Genomic DNA, 16421 nt, shown 5'->3' on the forward strand with positions numbered 1-16421 from the left:
AAGATACATACATGATTTTATGCGCATTTCATGGTTGCTCTAGGCCAACTATGAAAAGCTTCAAAATAGTAATAACAGGAGGTTTCTAAGTCAAAGTTTATCTCATTGTAATCAAGTTAAGCTTAGTTGTACATCTTCTGAAGCTTCTTTATTTAACTAATCAACATATATCTGAAGTGGATGAGTGAAATAAGCAAGAAAGGATACGGGGGAGGGGGAGGAAAGAAAGAAACAGAGAAAAAGAATCAGTTAGCGAAATGATAAAACCACATACATTTTATATTTTACAAAATTCTATTCGCATATGAATTTATCAAACGTTGGATACTGTTGAACAGTCATCACATATATAGCAGTATATGTCCTGCCACATCGCACACGAATCTATGTAATATTCTAGTTCACTGATGAAATTTGTATCACTTTTCGTTTGTCACATATCGTACGTGTCACTTTTCGTTTGTCGTATGTATCTAAGGTGTCAATCAATCATGATGAAGACAGAAGAGAAACACTCCAAAGTAAAACATAAAATTACCACAGCAACAATTTTGTGTTTGGCAGATTTCTTTGCTCCTAATGAAGAAGGACTTCAACATGTTTGCCCTTGAAATTGATAGAATTTTAACTGCAATCTACCTGGCAGATTTCTTTGCTTCTGATAAAGAAAAATCTGTATCTGTTTGCCATTTAAATAGATAGAGTCCTGACTAAAATCTACCAGCAGATTTCCTTCCTCCTGATAAAGAGCGACCTCTATCCGTATCCTCTCGAAATCAATACAGTCTTGACTAAAATCTGTACGCAAATTTCTCTGCTCCTGATGAAGAGGAGCCTGTACCTATTTACCCACGAATTCGATAGAGTCCTGATTAAAATATGCGAGCAGATTTCTTTCCTCCTCGTACAGAGGGACCTCTACCTGTTTCCTCTCGAAATCGATATAGCCTGGATTAAAACCTATAGGAAAATTTCTCTGTTCCCGATGAAGAGGGACCTGTATCTGTTTGCCTTCGAAATCGATACAGTCTTGACTAAAATCTATTTGGCAGATTTCTTTGCTCCTGATAAAGAGGGACCTGTACCTGTTTACCCTCGAAATCGATAAAGCCCTGACTAAAATATGCCAGCAGAATTCTTTCCTCCTGGTAAAGAGGGAGCTCTACCTACTTCCTCTCGAAATCGATACAGTCTTGATTAAAATGTATAGGCAAATTTCTATGCTCCTGATGAAGAGGGACCTATATCTGTTTGCCCTCGAAATCGACAGAGTCGCGACTAAAATGTACGGCAAAGTTGTAGCTTTGTTCATTTTAAATACCATGAAAAGTGAAACATGTTTCAGCAGCTCCAAATAATAATATATTGAATCTGCTTCTGGAACTGAATTTTTCCATCGTATGTTGAGATATATAAAACTGGTAGCACAGTTACGCCGATGTAAATACTAATTAATTATTGGATTATTATTAACAAATGAAATAAAATGTTCTAACACCTCAAACATGGCAATAACTCAACGTCAGTTTTGCATCTCAAATTACGCAGCAGCTATATCAGAATTTCCCAAGATGTGAATCATAGAAGCAAAAAGATTCCTGGCAACAGCTATATACCTGAAGCAATAAAACTTTAAAATATGCGGAAACGGAAGTAGCTATGTGAAGGAATTTCCCTTTCTAAACTATAAAAAATAAACGAAACAACAGTTATAACAACTGAAGTTAACTTTCTAAAGAAACTGACAACATAAAGAGAAAAACAAGAGACCGTTATGTTTAGTTAGAACTAGTTTTCGATAACTATTCGTTCGATTGAAAGAACAAAACCGCAGACAAGCCACGAGTTCAACGTACTAACCACACAAGAAAAAGAACATGTGAAAAGATAAGTCAGTTTTCTTCTTGAAGAGATTTTGATTTAAGAACAGAATACCATACATGATTTTCTGCGCATTTTATTTTTTATTACCAGATAAAAAGCGACGTCCTTCCTACCTGTGTTTTAAGGATATATAAATAGGAAAGAAGAAATTTCTCAAAAGTAATTGTTTACAAATCTAAGTTGGCGGTCAAAAACCTTTTTACGAGAGCCATTTTCCCACCCAACTACCATATAACTGTTTCCTCGAAGAAAGTGTGAAACAAAAGGATGATTCGCTTTTATCTGCGTTTCCTCCTCAAAGATATTTCAAGGTCCGTGTAAATGCCCGAAATATAGATATGATATACATATATACACATTTCCATTTATATATAGGCATACGATATATGCATAAGAATTACAGAAAGATTGGATAATATAAACTCCAACTTCAACTTTCATTTTCATCAGGCCGCGAATATTGTGTATATTAAAACTTAATATTGGGTTGTTCCGAAAGCAATTTTGTTTTTTCCCAACAGAGGGCTTAATTGTATTTTTTTCACAACCAAATTTATATTTAAGCCATATAATTATTATATATTTTGACAGCTGATATAGCAAGGCTTCTTTGTGAAAACGTTCGACATATTTTACTTTTTTACAATCGAAAAGGTAAAAATGCTGTTCCAAGAAGAAAAAAAATTATCTAATGTGTATGGAAAAGATGTTTGAATGGAATGAATAATTCATATGCATAATCCTCGATATGATTCCGCAGAAACGAATACTATGCACTAATGTAAGTTAGTGTGATGTTTGCGTAAGTATTAACTCACTTTTATATTAAGTCCATCAAAAGGAATATCGCGAGAACGCCAGAGTCAAAGCTGGCTTGGCCCATTTTCAAATTTAACTTACATTTGCTGTCTCAAAAGAAAAGAAAGAAAATTCAAGATAAATTAATATTTAAAGTTTAATTTGAGCAATGCATTGTATAAAATGACTATAAATATACTTCTACAATTTAAAATATAAAAAATCAATTGAAAATTTTTAGATAAAAATTTAGCAAATCAATAAAAATAATTTGTCTTCCACTTTATGTCAAGTCTTGAGATTATTTTACCCCAAATTAGTTTGTAAATCTCCCTAAAGGGGGGGGGGCAGTGCATATTCAAAGTAGTTAAACTTAGCTTGACTAGTTTATCTATGTCCTTGAATATGTACTGCCCCTTTTAGACAGATTTACGAACTAATTTGGGGTAAAATAATCTCAAGGTAACGGCTTTGATATGAAATGGAAGACAAATTACTTTTATATTTATTTGTTAAAGAAAAGAAAAACTTCTGCAATTAATTTTTATCGTGAATATAACACACTAATAGTTCATATTTAAAATAATTAAACTTCTTTATTTAAAAAAATTAATTAGATTACAAAACAAAGAGGTTGAATAACATGAAACTTGAAAGGGACAAGCATTTTTGCCTAGGATCACACATTTTAAGATTCATATCTAAAACATTTCAATTGATTTTTTTTTATATTTTGGATTGTAGAAATATATTGATAGTCATCTTTATGCTATACATTACTCAAATTAAACTTTAAATATAATTTATCTTGAATTTTCTTTCTTTTCTTCTGGGACAGCACATATAAGCGAAATTTAAAAATGGGCCGTTTGCAAAATTTCGATCCAGCAATTTTGATCTTGAAGATGCACCACACTCTGAAAGGCCAATTAAAGGTAATGAAGACACAATAAGTCCCCTAATCCCCAGTCGCACTTTAAAAGGGGAAGTATATAAAGTATTTTCTCCCTCATTTCTGCATGCGTTCGTGGTATAACGGCAGCACACTCGGGCATATTCGAGAGATGCAGGTTCGAGTCCCGGCAAGGGCATTGCTCATTTTTCGTATCTTCTAGTTCAAAAATCCTAATGACGCTACAAATAAATGAAAAAATAATTTTTGCTAAGAAATCCTCATTCAATAAAAATGCAAGGGGGAGGTATATACCTTCCTGAAATACAAGTACTTCTTAAAATCATTCATTTTATCCTAGCTGAAATACTAATCAGAAAGAAATTATGCTTAAAATTTGATCATACCTGATTCATAATGAAATCATAAGTGAATTATTGATGAATATATTCCCTGAAAGGAGCTATCTTGTTATAATTAAATAAAATATCTTCTGATCTTCTGCATATAAAGGCCAAGGAACAAACATAATATCTAACAATCAATAAAACGAATTTTCAGCGGGTTGAAATGGATAATTCATATGCATAATACTCGATATGATCCCGCAGAAACGAATACTATACACTCATGTAAATTAGTGTGATGTTTGTGTAAGTATTAACTCACTTTCAATATTAACTCCGACAAAATATTGCGAGAATTCTTTTATTATAATAAGGCATTAAATTTCACCAAAGGCCATAACTATACTTAACTAAAATCTGCAAAGAAGACACTTACTTCAGAAACAGGTAGTTTGTCGACATGTCTAACAATTCATTCACATTCAAACTTAAGATTCACGTTTTAACGCTTACGCGTCTAAATGAAAAAGGCTTCATTTAATGTTAGTAATTTATTAAACAATTCTGCTATATAACTCATTTAAAATGACTCTCATTCAATACTCAGACACCACACTCATGTTATTCAACTCTTTCAATGCAACGACAATAGTGAAAAAAAAGAAAGCAGTGTTTGTAATCGCATCTTCCTAAAAGGCTGCACGTGATCGTTAACAGGTTAAACATTGAGGTTAACAGAATGAGATGCAAGGAAAAGCCTGACTCCTTGTTCTTACTTATAACGGAAAGCAGGTGAAAGTTAACTCATCATTGCAATCAATGCAGAAGTTTTTTTTTTTTTTTTTTCTTCATAAATGAAGTTTGTGTAAGAAAAGAGGTCAGAGTATTTTTTTTTTTCTTTTTTTAAACTAATTTTTGAACAGAGAGGTGAACTCATTGGATATTCAGTACAAGTTCTAATTCTTTACGCCGTGGGGAGGGGAGGAAAAAAGAATTTTATGCTTAAACTTTTCACATAATAATACCTTGTTACTAGCTTTTTTAATTAGGTTGTAAAGCAGAAAAGTAGAAAATTTTAATCCCGTAATCTTTCCTTTTTTTTTTTTTTTTTTTTTTTTTTTTAGAATCCTTACTAATAAAACGCTGTTTTTATTTATTTATTTATTTTTTATTATGCCAATTAAAGAACAAACTTCAAAATTTTAAATTCCTAGACGACATTTGAATAAAGGCAATAATAATAATAAAAAAAAGCTTTATTATCAGTTTGCTGAAGGACTTATGGCTTAAAACGTGCGTTATTATTCTGAATTACTAAATGCTGTATAAAAAACATTTTGATCCAGTAAAATGTACACTGAATTAATATTAACAAAAATATTAATTTAAAAAGTTTTAGAACATTCTTTTCGAAGATTATTTTTAATTAATAAACTTAAATTCTTGTAATCTTTAAAAACGATATTTTTCATACTCTATAAATAATTATATGATATATTGTCATTAAAGAAACTAATAGTTAAATAACATGTGTTTTTTATGCAAATAAAACCTAATAGCAACTCTTTGATACTTCTTAATACAAACTCTTTAATATAAATTTTAGAGCAATAAGAAAAATAATGTTCTGAAATTCATGACCGTAACTATGCTAACTTAATGTAACTCGTAAATAATTTCGCACATAAAGTGATCGCAAATAAGGTAATTGAATTTATAATAACCATTTCAAATTAATATAGGGAAAGAATCAAAAATAAGCTTCATAGCTGAAATAAATAGGGATATCACTATATGTGAGGCCCTCAGCGGCCGAGCGGTAACGTCGCTGAACACTGGTAGTTCAGTCTGAGGCTCGAAGCTCGCGAATGGACCGGCTAAACGGGCGTTTCGTGGTTTTCCCCATGTGTAACGTGTATACGAGCCCCTTCCCTTAGAAAGTCCTACAGGAAAGCATCTCTCCCCTTAGGCAGATAGCCTTGAAGCTTTGCCGTAATCATATAAACTGAACCAAACCAAATCACTATATGTGATGTAAAAATAAGTTAAGACTTTTCACAAATTATTTCGGCAGCTAAAATTTACATCATACTTAGAATGTTTCTGGTAATTATGTCAGATCAAAAATAAGAAATATGAACAAAGCAAAGCATGAATTGTATTAAAATGTGTTATTTTATTCTATATTTAAAAATCTTAATTTAGAAAACAATGACTGGTATTTTTCGTATTTTGACATTATTTTAATCTAGCACTAAACAGAATTTAATTAAAATATAGTAATCTGAACCCTTACACAACCCTTTCGAAATTAAAAAAAAAAAATTACCATAGAAGGAGAATGCATAAAGTCTACTACATTTTTTTTAATGTAAATTATATATTTTTCGCGGTTATGCATTTAATGCACCAAAAAATGTAAAAGGTATCTCTTTTAGGACTGACTATTGATCAGGCATCTGCTACATACAAATTATTGAGTTATACTATTTCTTTGATCAAAAGGTTGCAGCATTACTAGGTTATTACGCGCCGACTGTGCTACCGTTACACCACGAAGGCATGCAGAAAGGAGGGAGAAGGGCGACTGGGGATTTGGGGACCCAATCGCCAAATCCTGGTGGTGAAGAATCCTCATCCACCACCTTTTTAAAGTTCGGGCGCCGCTGTAGAGATGTTAGATTATTTTGAAACATGAAGGCGTGAAAAATGAGTAATGCCCTCGCCAGAACTCGAACCTCGATCTCTCGAATACACGCCGAGTGTGCTACCGTTACACCACGAAGGCATCCAGATAGCAGGGAGAAAATACCTTATAAGGTATTATTAACAATTTTATTCTCATTTAATTAACTAAAAAATCAGAAAAGTGCTTGATTTTATGTAGAATTTATTACGTAGACATCACTTACTCCCACGCAGTTACTGCGTTCATCTCATTTTTTTTTAAAATGCTATCCAAACAAATTGGCTTTCCCCCCCCCGTATTATATTTATGTATTCAGTACCAATCTAGCGATGCTCGTATTTCAAATTCAAGGGCAAGCACAAATCGAAATTCACTTAGCTTTCAAAATTCCACGATCCACACATTTTTAACAAAATTCACACACGGCCTTTAAAGATATGTTAATAAATAAAATCTGTGAAAAATCAAAATTTATTCAAAACACAAATAAACATTGAATTGGTCGTGCTCGAAGGACAAGCAATTTTTGCTCACGTTAGCATTCCTCTAGAGGACAAAATTTACTGCTTAATAAGCTTAATAATATGCCTGAAAAAATATTTGAAGCTAGCAAAAATAAATCACATATCAAAGAAGCTGCCACATCTAAACTTTATAAGTGATTAACAAGAAACCAACAGCCAGTTTATTATGCAAAACAATTTCCTTAACTAAGGAGTAGTAAGCCAAAATTAAGGTGATTTGATTAAATGTCTTTTCAAGTGAAAAATATATGCTGCTCTTCTTATGACATACTTAACAGCCATATATTTTTTAAATTGCATGCGGATTTTACTTTAGGCATTAAAGTCTCATTATCTTAAAATATTTTATATTCACTCTATAGAGTCATTAGGATTTTTAAAGCAAGAGACGTGAAAAATGAGAAATGCCCTCGCCGGGACTCGAACCTGAACCTCTCGAATCCGCGCCGAGTGTGCTAACGGTTACACCACGAAGGCATGCTGTAAAGAGGGAGCCCTTTTAAAGGGCGATTGAAGATTAGAGGACCTAATCGCCAAATCCTAGTGGTGAAAAATCATCATCCACCACCTTGTTTAGTTCGGGCGCCATTGTAGAATCATTAGGATTTTTGAAGTAAGAAACACGAAAAATGAGCAGTGCCCTCGCCTGGACTCGAACCTGGACCTCTCGAATACACGTGTGCTAACGTTACACCACGAAGACATGCTGGAAAGAGAGAGAAAATACTTTATGCCAATAGTTTACGACATTTACCTAGTAACATCGTAAATTTCTTTACGCAGCCACCAACTGCAGTTACAATTTTTAATTCAAGCAAATGATATTTGAGAACTAACTTATCTCCCGACATTTACTTTACTTGCTGCCAGGTGAATTTACTAACAGAAACTTTTCTAGTGTAATATTATTGCAGGCAAAAAATGTAAAGGCTATCAAAAGGTACCGATTCCTACGTATGTCCTAAAAATAATCTATGTAAATACTACATATTACCATACTACCACAGCTGAAAAACATGCTCTGAATATAAGCGAAACTTACTGGAAGTCTTTGACCGGATGTTATTGAGAAAGTACCACTGGTATTGTCCACGAATATGTTCACAATCCATCTGGACACCGTCTGCTTGGCAGTGGTTCAGTGACCCTTACACCTGGTCTTCTTGGGTTCCAAAAATAAGAATAGCTTACATTAAGGAGAAGACGGGTTATTGGAGGACCATTATAAAATTGCTCTTTACGAGTTCCAGAACTCACAAAAGTTTTTATATAAATACGAAATAAAAAAATTTAAATGAATTCCTCTTCATGAAAGCTCTACAGTTAGAAAACTGGATCGGCAGTGAAGAAAAAGTGTTTAATGTTAATTTTTAGTCCAAAGGGGCTTTGTCCCATAGGGACTATTGTTTTCGTTTTGCGATTTTGCGTCGAATCTCTCTGAATGTCCGTTTCACTTTTCAAACTGTTGCCACCAAATATTATCGCCCTTTATTATATTTGATGAAATGAAATAATGAAGAATCTGCATAAATGTATGTAAGTTTATCAATGAAGAGAGTTATCAATGAATAACGAAGTACGTGTATTTATTCATACAGCGTGCAGTAGATTTATTACATTATTTTATTGTTTTGAAAATTAGAAAATAATTTTCTATCTACTATACAAATAACGCATGAAGTGTGCTTTCTCAAACGGAGAAAAGAAGGCATGGAAAAAGGGGGAGGAATTTAAAGGCCTTTTTGGGTGTAAAAAAAGAGCAAATAAAAGGGAGCAGTATCCAAGGTCAATTTTGAGGATCTCTGTCAAGGTCAGTTCCTGACCGGATGTTTATGTGCATTTTCTGGTTCTCAAGTAAGTAAGGAGTTTTAAGAAGTGTACCTAGTAAATAAAAACAAAAGTTTTCGAAGCAGAACCACCTGGCACCAATTCCTACAACCTTTCTCAGAACACCTGATCGTAAAAGGTTAAAGTTTGCTATTTAAAGATTCTCTTTATTTCACTCTGTGATCGCTATACCCCTCGACATGGTGTTTGAGTTATAAAAGTAACATGAGTATATTCATGAGTATAAAAATAACGACGAAATAAGAAATTTAAAAAAAGGGGGGGGGGGGAAAGGAAAGGTTTCAGATTTTAGATTACACCCAAAGTAGCATTTTTTTCAACGTATTGTGTGTTACCTTGATTTATTAAATACCACTTAAACTACATAAAATTCAACAGCAATATCACAAAATGTTTAAAAACAGCATATCTTTAAAATTTCCGATACACAATCTCACGCGCTGGAGATTTTTTTTTTTTTTTTTTTTTTTTTTTTTTTCCGTACAGTGTTGCCATTGCTCGCTTTCAAATCATTGAGTTTGTTAATAAAAAATTCGTTAGTGTTACAAAATATGAAACAGATATTAAAACAAATTCCAAATTTGGGCTTCCAAATACCCCATATTCGGTGGAGACGTACGTTATCCAAAATTTGATGGCTCAATATACCGTTGTTTTATCACAGTGCGAGAAATATACATGCATACATTTATGCAGATTCTTCATTATTTAATTTCTTTAAATATAATACAGGGCGATAATATTTGTTTGCAATAATTTAAAAAGTGATTTCACCGTTTATAGTGAATCAACGCAAAATGCCAAAACGAAATTAATAGCCCTTCGGGGCAAATTGCCCCTTTGAGCTAAATATCTGCCACTACTATAACAGCAATTTTTGTAATCACTGTATATTCAGATTTTCATCTTTGTATGATAAAGCATCTAAGATACCTTGTAATTAGGAGGAATTTTGTGAGGAGAAACATTCAAGGAAAACTGATTTGTATTCATGTGACAAGTAAGAAAAGTCACGAAAACCTCACGCAATCAACCTGTCGAAATACAGGAACTGACCCTGGATATTATTCCCATCATGTTTTTACACATGTAACTACGTTCTATTCTTAGCCTTTTAGCCATTGCAGGAAAAAAAGGTGCAAACACGAGGTTTGACAAATACGGAAAAGAAATTGGGATAAAACTCACTACTTAGATTTTTCTAAGCATTTTATTCTTAATGCAGGATTAAAATTAAGTGTTTATGTTTATTACTTAAATTATCTACAATTATGTTACCTAATCATTTAAAAGAATAAAGCACATTAATTATATCAATTTACGAAAGAACATATTAAAAAGAGGTTTTTATGTCCGGACAGCCTTTATAACAATATGTACTGCTATCAGACCAAAACAAACTCCAATATAAGTTCTTTTGGAATTTAATATGACATTATTGTAAATAAGTTTTCTTGGATTAATTTCACTTAAAAAATCTGAAGTAATTTACTTATATTTGCACAACATAGGCAGACCTAAGTCTCATATTATCAAGCTAATATCGTTTTCTGTTTCATGACGCTACAAACTGTATTCAAAAGAATTTGAACTCTCATTAAAATAAATTACTACCTATCTGAACTATATAGATGTACTAGAGGAAGTATCCGATGCTAGTTAAGTAAGATAAGCAGTAATGTATCTAACAACAGAGAGAACGATACCGCTGTAATCCTTCTCTAATAACGATGCAAAAAATATTATTCCTACTCATACATTTTTCAGTGTGATGCGATATGGAATCCACATAAAAAATGTAGATAGAAAAATAAACTAATTCTCTCTCATTATCAGACACAATGGCACGCAGTTTTTAATGATTTTCTTCTTTCTATTCAAATGATCGCAAAAGCTCAAGTTCCATCCAATATTTCACCTATACGTCGATTAAATGTGTCAAAAAATTCATCCCAATTGATCAGAAATTAATAACGCGAACAAAACAAACAGACATTCTTCTTTATATAGAGATTTTGTAAAACTTACACATTTTTTATTAACAAACTCTGATTTGAAAGCGAGCAGTAGCAACAAAAGCATTCTTCTCTGAAATGCATGAGACTGTTGCCACTCGGAAAAATGAGTGCGAAAATTAATGTGTTCAGAGTTTTTAATTCATATCTCGGCTGATTAAAAGTCGTACGAAGATGGGAATAGTGGAAATGGCTTCCCACGAATCTTTGGAATAAGGAATAATGTATTTAATGTTTGGCAATGCTATTTTTATTTCATTGTGAAACTTAGAAATTTTTCATTAACAAACTCTACGATTTGAAAGCGAGTAGTGGCAACACTTCTCGAAATAAAGCAGATTTATATCTCCACCGTGCGAGACTGTTGCCACTCGGAAAAATGAGGGCGAAAATTATCGTTTTTTCGAGTTTTTAATTAATATCTCTGATTTTAGCTACCTTTTTTGGGGAAAAAAGTGGACGTCGACCTTTCCTAGGACCCAGAAAAGAATTGTGGGAAGTTTGGTGACGATAGCTATAGTAGTGACTGAGTTATTAGCGAACAAACACACACACAGACTTTCTTCTTTATATATATATATATATAGAGAGAGAGAGAGAGATTATTCTAGCAACCGAACATCACTCAAAATAGTTCATTATCCAAGCACAGCAATATAATCTCATTAACAGTTGCAATAAAATGTCAGTTTCTTAATTGAAATTATTAATTAGTCAGATTATAATTAAACTATAACGATATATTTTTATTCATTTATCTTTTTTTTTTTTTTTTTAATCACAACGTCACTAAATAATAAAGAAATATCTGCATCTGGCACGTTCGTGCGTAATAGACATAAACATAAACATTGCTTAATTCCAACATCATGTCTGTCACCCTGCCATAGTGACACTGTAAACTCGACATGGAACTCAAGAACATTGACCCACAATTCCCGCATCGTATCATCTATATATAGAATTACAGTATCAATAAGCTTAACAACGGGCGGCACTTTTTAACTCGGTGACAGCAGTGGTTATTTTTAGCTTCAGAAAGGATGAAGGAACACGCTAGAATAATCTGTCAAAACCTACCTTCCAATGCCCAATTTTAAGTTTTGGGGGAAAAAATCACCGTTTTTTACTTTGAAAAACACCATTTGTGTGTATTTAATTGTCTCCCATGCACCGAACCTCCTCCTGGAAACTACGCTACAAGAGCGGGGTTACACAATATCCGGTTTCGTGTTCGTCCCTCATCCCTCCGGAAGTGACGTTGGGAAGTCTCCGACCATGAGGAACCAGAGAGCGCAACAGGTGACGACGATGCTGGGGGTGGGTGGACCACAGTGGTACAGTGACCTTCAGCATAGCAACTTATAGTAAGGAAATAAGCGTTCATGGTTCCATAGCCAACAGTTCATTGCCTTCGTGGCGACAATGCGTATAAAATTACAGTTGGTCGACTCAAAAAAACATCAACGAAAAGATATTAAAAACTTAAATAAATCTACAGCTTTCCGCAGTATTTCTGTTCTAACTTTAATACAATTTTTCACTCCGTAGTTCACTACACAAGTAGAAAAAAAGAAAATGCTAAAAATATGTACAGGTAAAATCTAACATTCTACATTACTGTTTTACAGATTATAATAAAAGCTAAACATTTCACCAATCACGTACTTCTCGATCAATTTACAGGAAAATATTTAGTTTATTAAAGACAGTTGATTAAATAGTATCAAGTTTATGTCCAAAGTCCGCATGAAAATCCGAAAAAGTTAAAATAGTAATGCAGTCTTATCTCTTACGACAGAATATAGATCCAAACGGTCGAAAACACACGGGAAATGGAATACTATTGTGCATTTTTAACAATATTTTTTCCACAACTCCATGGTATATGGTTAGAAAAACTGTATTTAGTCAGTTCAATTAACAGTTTTATATTAATTTAACAACATTTTGGTAAATTAATATGTTAATCTATCGCAAATTTATTTACATTTTGTATTACAAATGGAGAAAATAATTTTGATGAGTACGTTTTCACAGAAAATTCATTGTGAAAATGTAGATGTGTCACATATTTTAATATCGATCAATGAATAGTTCCAAACTAAAAAACACGTTGGTTTACAATATATTGTTATCTATTTATTTTAAAAAGCTTTGTAAAATGTCTTGTGAATACTTTAGCAAATTATAAATGAAAAACCGTTCTAGTAAAATATAAATGTCTACCCTTGTAAAATGTCTTGTATATGTTTAGCCTTGTAAATGCCTACCCTTGTAAAATGCGTACTCTCTCAAAATGTCTTATATATATTCTAGTAAACTATAAATGTCTACACTTTTAAAATGTTTTGTAAATGTCTACCATTGTAAAATGTCTTGTAAATGTAAAATGCTTGAAACATGTTTTGTAAATGCAAAGGTCTTGTAAAATGCAAGTATCTTGTGTCTTGCAAAATGTCTAGTAAACTCTAAATAAAAACTGTTCTAGTAAAACCTAAATGTCTACCCTTGAAAAATGTCTTGTGAATGTCTACCCTTGTAAAATGTCTGGACACATTACTAGAGTAAGGTAATGAAAAGCAGTGCAAAAATACTGCCAACGACACTGAACATGATGATTAGTTAAAATTTTTCCTGTTACTTTTTATCCACCTAAAATAGTAGTATTCAAAGTAGGACCTATTGAACCTATCGAAGGCTTTGGAATTTCTAGCAAACGTTACACAGGCCCATGGGCAGTTCCCTGTCCTCTTTAAGGTGGGCAGTTTTGAACCTTGGAGGTAGCCATCCACCTAAAATAGTCGTCTTCAAAGTAGAATACACGGACCTCTCGAAGGCTTTAGAATTTCTAGCAAACGTCATACAGGCCAATGGGCCGACCCTTGAAAGTAAGCAGTTTTCGAGCTGACAAGTAATGTTACAGTAATATTATTATAAGAATTAAATATAATTTATTTAATATCTTAGTATATTTATTATAGAATAATATGACGATGCATTTCTACCCCCCTCCAATAGCATTACTTTCCGCATAATATTAGGAAGGAAAAAATTCTAATAATGTACGCCATGTATTAAAAAAACAAAGACACACACACACGCACAAAAAAAAAAAAAAAAAAAAAAAAGGCTAACAAACAAACAAAAAAAAACTATTGAATGATACTATGCACATGAAATTTTCATTAAAAAATGAAAATATGCTTCTTATTATTTGCAATGACAAATTTTTATTGGCAAAGAAATAACAAATGTTAACTTAATTAATCTTTCTTAATATAATTAATTAATTGCAATTATTTTATTAGTTCATATACATGTGTATGTTCATACACACATACATAATTTAGATACACAATTATGTATAATTTACATACACGATATAATACATAATTTACATACACAATTATTAATACATAATTCATATACACATACATGCATGCAACTATGCAAAAATGTACGGGGGTTGCAAAACGTTAGATGAAACAAGAGGGCAGTAACCTAAAAAATTTTGAGAAATACTTAGCGCGGAAAAAATTTAATGGTCGCCAAAGATACAAAACCCTGGCGACTTTTGGCGTTCTTTTTCAGGTGTCCACTGACGTAAAACACCGGCCGCTAAAAAAAAATAATAATAAGGCAACCATAGTTTACGGACAATCTTAAGTTCGCGATCTCTCTCACAGGAGTAAACTAAAAATAGCTTTCAGGATGGCAACCGCGGGCTTCTCTCAGAAAGATGAAAAAGAGGAGGAGAGGTAGAGAATCTCCTCCCAAAAAGTTAGAGGGGGGTAACCTAAGGAACCAAACGACAGAATTTGTTGTTCTCTTCGACAGAAAAATCACCTGTGATTTCCCGCGGCCCTTTGTGTTACATTTTAGAGATTTCGTTTTATTTTATTCTGAAAAGAAACTACTGTCCAGACACAGGTCTATCCATGCAGCTATTATTCAACAACTTTTATGAATTGAGGGATTTTTCTGCATTTCCGTAAAAATCCTTGAGAATTTTTGCGAGGTGCTATTATCATATGCTCACCCGGAAATCACATGGTGTGTGAATAGCTGAACAAACCGATCACTAAAGATCATTTGTGTATGATATTGTGTCTGCTGCCAGATTACGAATGCACAGAAAGCAAAGATTAATCATAATAATCCGAAAACTACCTATACTCTACACATATTACACAGCACATAAAACATTCTTTCCGCTAGCAACGATAGCCTCTGTAAATTCTCAGTCAAACTGCTTTAGATCGTAAGGTATTTCACACGAACTAAATTATCCATATGCAATATACGTTTTCACATTGAGTTTATTATTATCTTAATATACATGTGAATACCAACAAGCGAATATTTGAACCCACATTTAATGTTCATGTGCTAGCAATCAATTAATTTTGATAAAATTTTGCTAATTTTCAGGCATGAAATATTAATTTTTTTGAAAGTATATGAAAAGTGAAAGAAATCTCGAGGAAAAATTTCATTAAAATGGTTTTTAATTTTCAAACACAATTTATAAGGTATTTTTTTCCTCCTTTCTGCATGGATTGTTAAGGGTTTTTTTTTACACCAATGATGAGTTCGCAATCTACTCAGTCTTCTATTATACCCACTCCACTCTTTTTTGTCTTTTTAACTTTATTACTAAGCGGAATTTTTTTAGCACTTACACCCTATACAATTCAACAACAAAATTACAAAGTTTTAGAACCAGTATAGTAGTATACGTTTAGTTCCCGACGCAGCGTTAGGTGCTGGCATATATTTTTCCGTGCCCCCCAATCTTTTTCTCAGTTCATCATACCAATGTTCAGTTTTCGAACTAAGATGGCTTTACAAAACTTTTTTTGTCTTCTTATTATTAACGTAGTGTGTGTTTACTTCATTTATTAAATATTATAATGTATTTCTCCCGCCTTCTTAACATGCCTTCGTGGTGTAACGGTAAGCACACTCGGCACGTATATTCGAGAGGTCCAGGTTCGAGTTCCGGGAAGGGCACTGCTCATTTTTCACGTCTCCAGCATCAAAATAACCTAATTATTCTATAGTGGCGCCCGAACTAAAAAAGTTGGTGTATGATGATTCTTCACCACCAGGATTTGGCGACTGGATCCCCTAATCCCTAGTCGCTCTTTAAGAAGGGGAGTAATTTCTCCATCCTTTCTGCATACCTTCGCAGTGTAACTGGAAGCACACTCGATATGTATTCGAGAGGTTCAGGTTCGAGTCCCGACGAAGGCACTGCACATTTTTCACATCTCCTGCTTCAAAAATAACTTCTGTCTCTACAACTTAAGAGCACAATGTTTCTGATATTAATGCGTGTGAGTCATTCATAAAATGCCTCATGATAAGTTTTGTGCAGTTAATGTAGTATTATATTACATTAAATAAGCTATCGCTATT

At 33.0% G+C, this 16421-nt stretch overlaps 1 protein-coding gene across 5 annotated transcripts in view; it reads right to left on the minus strand.

The window, feature by feature from the left end:
* LOC118183158 (solute carrier organic anion transporter family member 74D-like) overlaps positions 1–16421 on the minus strand; it is a 501251-nt gene that overhangs the window by 78827 nt on the left and 406003 nt on the right. The window lies entirely within an intron of this gene.

Source organism: Stegodyphus dumicola, chromosome 9 (genome assembly GCF_044657685.1).
Source record: "Stegodyphus dumicola isolate Sdum_Otavi_A_Nest chromosome 9, ASM4465768v1".
Taxonomy (NCBI): Eukaryota; Metazoa; Arthropoda; class Arachnida; order Araneae; family Eresidae; genus Stegodyphus; species Stegodyphus dumicola.